At 47.8% G+C, this 8,021-nt stretch overlaps 1 protein-coding gene and 1 long non-coding RNA gene across 3 annotated transcripts in view; both read left to right on the forward strand.

Annotated features, from left to right (window-relative positions):
* The first annotated feature begins 446 nt into the window (after positions 1 to 446).
* Positions 447 to 3,232, forward strand: LOC107116068. 2 transcript variants are annotated; one of them, XR_001482693.1, is made up of 4 exons: positions 447 to 555; positions 1,496 to 1,537; positions 2,068 to 2,097; positions 3,118 to 3,232. It is a non-coding gene; the product is annotated as an uncharacterized LOC107116068 (long non-coding RNA). The 2 variants fall into 2 exon arrangements; XR_001482694.1 differs by lacking the exon at positions 447 to 555 and adding an exon at positions 836 to 939.
* A 2,321-nt stretch (positions 3,233 to 5,553) lies between these two features.
* The window catches only part of SEC31A (SEC31 homolog A, COPII coat complex component), an 85,662-nt gene continuing 83,194 nt past the window's right edge, over positions 5,554 to 8,021 (forward strand). The window contains exon 1 of the mRNA XM_015417916.1: positions 5,554 to 5,789. The gene's annotated coding sequence lies outside the window, so the exon portion shown is untranslated. The remainder of the gene's footprint in view (positions 5,790 to 8,021) is intronic.

Here is an 8,021-nt window from a genome sequence, read left to right on the forward strand (position 1 = left end):
GGGCGGGAGAGGCGCTCTTTAAAGAGCCACGGCGCGCCGCCAGCGGGTTCCCCGATGAAAGTCTCCCCGGCCTCCATCCAGGTGAAAGAGATCACTTCATCTGGAGAAAATGGCTGCTTTGGAAGGAGACTCTATGGCACTATGCCCCACTGAAGTCCCTCCCCATCTCTGTCTCCTCCCCCAAAATCTCCAGGTATTTTCCATCCTGGAGTTGGCAACCCTATCAGATAGTCTTCAGGAACCCGTTCCACTTTAGACCGGAAGTGTACGTAAACAACAACGGTGCAAGTGACTTTCTCTATGGGCCTATACGTCACTAGCTCCGCGCCCCCTAGCGAAGGGAAAGCGGAAAGGGCAAAAACCAATTAAAAAATCGACGTGCGGTTGAGCCAATGGGAGCTTGTTCATTGTGACGTTATCCAGAGTTGTCTTTGTTTCCGGTTTCTTGCCGCGTGGATTGAGGAGCCTGCTGGTAGCGTAGGGATGGAGGTGGCTGAAGGGGCGCTGAGTTAGGGGCTTCAGGGGCAAGGGGAGCCTTAGGCTTGCTTATGGGTGGTAGGCCATTTTAATTGCTTTGGGAGGTTTAGTTTTGTCTCCCCCATTTTGGGGGGCTAGTTTTAGATAATGGAGCAATCTTGTTCCGTCTGGCGGGAAGGGTTTGAGGGGCACTCTTGTTTCTATTTTGTTTTTTTATGCCTCACCTTTTCCCCCAATGGGGTCCCAAAGCAGCGTACATCATTCTTCTCCTCCACCATTTATCCTCACAACAACCCTGTGAGGTAGACTAGGCTGAAAGTGTGTGACTGGCCCAAGGTGCCATGTTACAGGTGGGGATTCGAACCTGGGTTTTCCAGATACTAGTCTGACACTTAACCGCTACAACAGACTGGTGAGAGGGATCTCTTATTTCAAGCCTGGGAAGAACCTGTGTCGAAAAAAGTATGTTGATCAAGTGTTGAAGTTTTCAGTATGATTAGCATGATTGAAACACTAGAACTGAATAAATAAGGGTCATATAATCTCTGGTAAGGGGCTTGTGACTCAGAGGCAGGGAACATGTTTTCTGTGAATACAGTACCAGGTTCAATCCGTGGTAGCAGAGAGAGATCTGCTTTTGCCTGAAATCTCAAAGAGAGGGCTGCCAGTTACAGCAGACGATACTGAGCTGGGTGGACCCATTACCTGACTTTTTAAGGCAGTTGCATATGTTGCTGTGTTGTAAGGGAGGGGCCATGGCTCAGTGTAAGGTAGGTTCATGTACCATGAGGTAGTGGGCTATCTGATATGTTTAATGCTGTGTCCGATGATGAAAACCTTTTATTTGCTGTTCACATAATGATGTAATGTGATTAGTATTTGGATTGAGGACATGCAGTTCAAAGGACTAGCCTGTTTGACTTCTTTCTTGTAGCTTATATATGTGCTTTTAAAACCTTTTATATTTCATTTTATTGTAGAGAAAATAACTGCTGAATTTTGTTCCTTAATCCCTTAGGAATTATGCTGTAGCCTGAAATGGGATCCTGGATTTACTGAGGTGAGGCTATTCCACTGAATTGCAACATATTTAAAAGCTCTCTGTTGATCTTGCTTACTAGTGAAGCTGTAAAAATTAGTTTTAACTTTATTTTACTTAAAACGTATTGCCTTACCCCCATAATATCATTGCCATGAAATACACTATGTTCTCATTGGTAACATAGTTCATGACATGGACTTCTCCCACCCATGTGCAAACTGCTCTTTAAGGAAAATTGTCCAACTAGAGTGCTTTTCTACAAGGGTCTAAAATCAGCATTGCTAGGGATTGTTGATGTTCTGTTTCTTCCCTGGTGTCCAATGATTAAAACTCTTCTGCTGTTCACATCATGATTTGCTGTGATTATTGTCTGCTTGGATGAGGACACAGGGTTGTGAAAGCTTGATAGGTCTCTTCAACACCGGTTCAGCCTGGAGATGAGAATACAAAACACTTTGGTGATAAACTGTACAGTGATAAATTGAGAGAATACAAAACACTTTGTTTGGTGATAAACTGTACAGTGATAAATTGTCTTCCATTTTCAGGAATTAAGAAGTCTCTCTAGGATGGCCAAGGTAAACTTGTAATATCTCTTTGGGAAAGCAACAGAAATGAGCTAGTCTGCTCTGTACATGCTTTGGCCCATGCAACAGAACCTGAACTGAGGTAGTGCACCTGGTGTGGTCAATAAAAAGTACTTAGGGCAGTTATAATTGCAGCTATGTCCATGTTTGCCTGGTGAACGCACTGTTGTCTTCTGCTCTGTTCACCGGTCTCAGTTTTATCCTGCCCTTCCTCCAGAGAAGGCAGAGGATTATACAGAATTCTCTCATTTCATCATTACAACAACCTTGTGAGATAGGTGAGGCTGAGGCAGTGACATCATGGCTGAGTGGGGACCTGGGCCTCCATTCTAACCACTGCTCCACACTGGGTTGGAACCTACCAGCTTTTCTGCTGGAGAGATAGGGAAGAGAGGCTCATTTTTGACTACCGAAATGCTATGCTGGCAATCATGGAGCTTGCATGGCTGAAGGGCTGTAGAAAGTGGAGAAATTTGGTAAGATTGAGTGAAAAAGCTGGCTGGATCCAGCCCATTATATAAACAAGACATAGAGCTTTCTTATTTATCTGTGCATACTTCATATTTCACATTATCACCTCGTGTTTGCAGAGGATATGGTAGCCTGCTTACTAGGGCATGCCTCAGTTGAGCAGCCCATCTTTTCGGGATAGTTGCAAATTGGCTGTATAAAGTATATGAATAGGTGGTAAATGGGCATTAACGTTCTTCTAGGAATATGTTTTACATTGTTTGTCTCCGTTGTAAAAAACTTCCAGAGAAAGGGTTTACTGTATATATTGCATTTACACCCTGGCTCTGCAGGGTTGTACTTAACTTCATAAGTTGGACTGAATCATGTACGTTAAGACTATTTGCTGAATTCCCCCCCCACACACACTCTTAAAAGGAAACTGCCTGCTACACAGGACTATACAAATGCTAACAAAACAATAACAAATGTTGGTATAGGAGTTGGAAACAAATTATTGAGATCTTGAAATGTTTGTAATCTGTTTTATTTGCTTTGCAGATCTCTGGAGTATGCCATCTTTAAGTTACTTCTCACTCATCCATTTACTTGGAAGATCTGGTAGACAAGTTTCTTTGCAAAAAGGGGACACCTTTGAAATTGCCTAATTTAGCAAGAACACTTGTATATTTGGGCAGAGCTCTGTCTGTGGTATTCTTCATATTGCTTTTACCTTGTTTGTAATAATAAATGTCTATTTTAACTTTGAATGAAATCTTGGCTCTTGTGGCTTGGTTTTTATTTTATACATAAATGATGCAGAGCTGGTGTTTCAAAACACTAAATAAATTTTACTTAAAACTATTATTATTCCAGTTTTAGAACAGTTAAGGGAGTCTATTCAAATTATTTTGTACTGGGTTTTAAACTTAGGTTTTCAGGGTGCTTCAAAATACCTGCTGGATCCTGCAGTCTCTTAAGTAATGAAGGCTAAACATGGCTTCCATTCCATAATATCACCAGAATCTTAGCAATTTTATTTCAATGGTCTGGAAAGTGAAACCGAATAGTGGTGGCTTCTGTATTAATCCTGGAGGGGAGTTAAAATAATCTAGAGTAATCTAGTTAAAATAATCTAGAGTAAAATTCAGTAGCACTTTAGAGATGGATGAGATTTTTTGGGGGGAGGGGGAAGAGCTTTCACGGGTCAAAGCTCCCTTCATCAGGTGCTACCGGACTCCAAGCTAGCTCTTCTACTGCAGACCAACACTGCTACTCTCAGAAACGATGCTGAAAGGTTTTTTCCTTATATTACCCTCACATCAAGGGTGGTGTTTTATGTTATGCCCTTTATTCTAGCAATCCATTAAGCAAGTTCTTTTAACATAGTCACCTCCAGAGGAGGTTTAGACCCAAAGCCAGTAATACCTTGCCAAAGTCCACACAATAATTATGGCTCTGTGCAGCCTTAGGGAGTGAGTATCAGTAAGACTACCAATCACAGTTGGTCAGGGTGCGCCCTTCAGGAGGAAGCCTTGGCTAGAAGGTATGCCTGCAGCTACTGACTATGACAATAAAGGAGGAAAGCCTTCAAGCTTGCCCCTCTTCCCCATATTTTTCAAGCCCCCCACCTGATGAGTTCTGGAGAAGCAGAAACCTTGCACCCCTTTGTGTCACTTTTGTTGGTCCTGAATAAAAGATGATGTGGCTGTTGTGTTTGGGTTTTGCTTTGATGTGACTACTGGCAGCTTCATGCTAGCTTCATGCTTTCCAGAAATTCAGCATAGGAATGGCGTACGGTTGCCAGGTACCCCCATGGCCACTGTCAGGGGTGTAGGGTTACCAGATCCAGGTTGGGAAATTCCTGGAGATTTGGGGATGGCGCCTGGGAAGGACCTCAGTGGGGCACAATGCCATGGAGTCCACCCTCCAAAGCAGCCAATTTCTCCAGGGGAACTGATGTGGGCAGTCTGGAGATGAGCTGTAATTCCAGGGGATCCCCAGTCTCCACCTGGAGGCTGGCATCCATAGAATGGCAGGAGGGAGAGAAGAGACCATTGTGCTCCAAGAAAGGGAAATAGCTTTTAGTCTCGGCTCACATGGGGACGAAAACTTGGGTTTTTCAAAAATGGTGTCAGCCCCGCTCTTTATACCTTAGGGATGGGTGGTAGTGGCCCATACTGGCAACTCTAGCCCAGTAAATTCCTGGAGACTTAAGGGTGAGGCCTGCAGAGGGGGAATTTGGTGAAGGGTTTTACCTAAAACCTAATGTCTAACATAAAGCCTGTGCTCTGAAGCTGCCATTTTCTCCAGGGGAGCAGGAACCGTAGTCCAGGGATCAGCTGGAATTCCAGGAGAATTCCAGGTCCCACCTGGAGGTTGGTATGGCCTACTCAGAGCCTCTGGAAAGGCGCTTCACACACACTCGGAAGCAGTATTCCCTCTAAGCTGAGTCGGTGTGAGCTAGCTCACAGTTTTTTAGCCTTCAGCTCACACATTTTTTGTCTTGGCTCAGGAAGGAGGGCTCCAGAGCAAACTGATTTATGCAGTAGCCAAATCGCTTGCTCACAGCTTTAATGCCAGTAGCTCACAAAGTAGAATTTTTGCTCACAAGGCTCCACAGCTTAGACTCCACATTGCTCGGAAGTACTACTGCCCCATATCTGGAGATCAGTTGGAATTCCAAGAGAACGCCAGTTCCCACCGGGAGGCTGGCAACCCCAGGTGGCCTGCCGAGAGCCTCTGACTGGAAATGCGCTTCACATATGCTCAGAGGGACCGCTGCCCCTAATCTTGGAGATCAGGTGGCCTTCCAGGAGAACGCCAGTTGTTCCCACCTGGAGGTCGGCAACCCTGCGGGTGTGGCCTACTCAGAGCCTCTGACTTGTCAGCGGACAGGCGCTTCACACACACACACTCAGAGGCAGCGCTGCCCCTACTACTAGTAGGGCCTCGACTTGGGAGTTGTTTCAGGCGGACGGGGCCCGCTCCGACGCCGCCCCCGCGCCGGCCGCTCCTCTCCATTCCTTCTCCTCCCAGGCAGGCCCTGCCCAGTCGGCGGGCGGGCGTCAGTTTGGCCCGGAAGCCGGCGGAATGGAGGCGGCGCTCCGGTTGCCACGTTGAAGCGGAACGTGGAGGCGCCTCCGGCCCTGGGAGAGGACGAGGAGGAGCTGCAGCCGGCAGGCCGCGGCAGGGAGGTCACCGGAGACCCCGGCGACAAACACCCCGGACAGGTAAAGGGGTGGAAGAAAAACCGGGCCGGTTACCCTTCTCCTCCCCCCCGGCCGGGCCGGGTTTGCAGGGCCGCTTCCCTTCCCTTGGCCACGGGCGGACGCCGAGGCTCCCTCCTCCTCCTCCACCACCATCTCCCTCTCCCTTTGCATCTCCCTTCTCCTCCTGTGCAGCAGCCCCAGCCGGGGGGCCTTGGGGGCTTCTTATGCTGCGCAGGGTTGCTCTGCTAGCTTGGCTTTTTGGAGTGAGGGGGCGTCCGAGGGGCTTTGTCTTTCCACGAGGCCGGCTCCCACCCTTGAGCGAGGCAGCAGGGAAGAGCAAGAGCCCAGGTAGCACACCTGGAAGACTGGCATCCATAGAATGGCAGACTAACAAAAAGTGGGGCAGGGGGGACTGAGGCTTGGGGAGCCCCGGCTCACTTCTCCGGGAGAGGGATTTGATCCTCGGCTCTGCAGAGGCTCCCGCCCCGCCCCAGATTTCGCTAGTCTTTCAGGTGCTGCTGGACTCCTGCTCTTTTCCGCGGCAGCAGACAGACTAACAGGGCGACCCATTTTGATCTGTCCTAAGCTGCACCGTGCAGGGCTTGGCCAGGAGGGAATCCCTCCCTGCGGGCCCGCCGCCAAGTCGTGAATAATAAGAAGTTGGCTCAGAGGCCTTTTTTGCACTTAGAACTGGCTTTCTTCTCTTCCCCCCTCCCCCATTTCTGGCTTCATGGAGGTGGGGGAGTTGCTTGGGGTCTCAGAGAAAATGGAAAGGGGTGCTGGGGGGGGGCTTCCGACCCCTCTGAAATTAATCAGGCTGACCGCAAATTATCTCTCTTGCTCGTGTGCTTAGAAGCTTGCAATCTATGGGCTGCCGGTATCATGTTTATTTTGTGCGAGTAAATCTGGAGCAGCTTCTAACCCAGCTACATATTTACACGGACTAAAAATAGATTCCTATCCCTGCTTGGTTCCTTCCTAACCGTGAAATGATAGGCTGGCTAAGGTACACCCTCTTGTGTATCTCTTAAACACAGGGAAGTGGGTACCGGGCAAGTAGGGATGCCAGCCTCCAGGTGGGACCTGGGGATCCCATAAGAACATTAAGAACAGAAGAGAAGCCAGTGTTGGGTCAGGCCAATGGCCCATCCAGTCCAGCACTCCCTCACACAGATTACAACTTGTCTCTAGACCCCCCCACCCCCCCCCCCCCCCCCCCGCCCCGGCCAAGAGGGACCTGGCAAGTCTAGGGGCAAGCAATGTGCATGAATGTCTTGAAACTCATAGTACCATAAATTTAGAGTCCAGTGGCACCATTAAGGTTTATTCAAGGTATGAGTTTTCATGTGCACACATAGATAACTTTTAGTCCTCACTCAGTGTACCTTAAAATACCGCACATTGCCACGACTTGATTTTTACACTAAGCCTCCTCACATATACACACACTGCTAAGATATTCGTAGGTATTTTTAATAGCATGGGGAGTTGCCGGTTCAAGTATCTCCTATGGAAGGTTACACTTTTGCTCAGGAGTCATTAATTCTGAATGGTAAGATCAACTACCATTCTTTGGGTACACCGCTAAGATATTTGTAGGTATTTTTAATAGTAACATGGGGAGTTGCTGGTTCAAGTATCTCCTATGGAAGGTTACACTTTTGCTCAAGATTCTTTAATTCTGAATGGTAAGATCAACTACCATTCTTTGGGTCCATACTCAAGACCATTCAATGCAAATTGCTGGCTAATGCCCTCCAGTTGTTCTCTAGGCTTCACTGTAGGAATGGTAGAAGTGGAACAGTGGGATCCCCCCTCCCAGCCCCATGCATGTAGAGGGTGTGCTGATGAATGGGGGCTCCTAATCCATGTTAATGGGAAAATGGGGAGGATGGTCATTATTTGGGGTTAATTAAGATAAAGTTCTAGAGCAGAGGTCCATCAGTGGCTATTAGCCACAAGGTATAGATAGGGACTCTGGGGCAAGTGATGCTCTGTCATCTTGGTGCTTGGGGGGGGGTCAACAGTGGGAGGGCTTCTAATATCCTGGCCCCACTGGTGGACCTCCTGATGGCACTGGTACTTCTGGCCACTGTGTGATACAGAGTGTTGTACTGGATGGGCCTTTGGCCTGATCCAACATTGGCGTCTCTTATGTTCTTATGTTCTTAACGTGGTCCTATGTCAGTGGCACTGGTTCTGTATTCCCAGTTGCTAACATAGATTGCAGTCCCTGTCCAAGCTGGCATTCCT

Source organism: Gekko japonicus, unplaced genomic scaffold, assembly GCF_001447785.1.
Source record: "Gekko japonicus isolate JY-2015 unplaced genomic scaffold, Gekko_japonicus_V1.1 scaffold752, whole genome shotgun sequence".
Lineage (NCBI taxonomy): Eukaryota > Metazoa > Chordata > Lepidosauria > Squamata > Gekkonidae > Gekko > Gekko japonicus.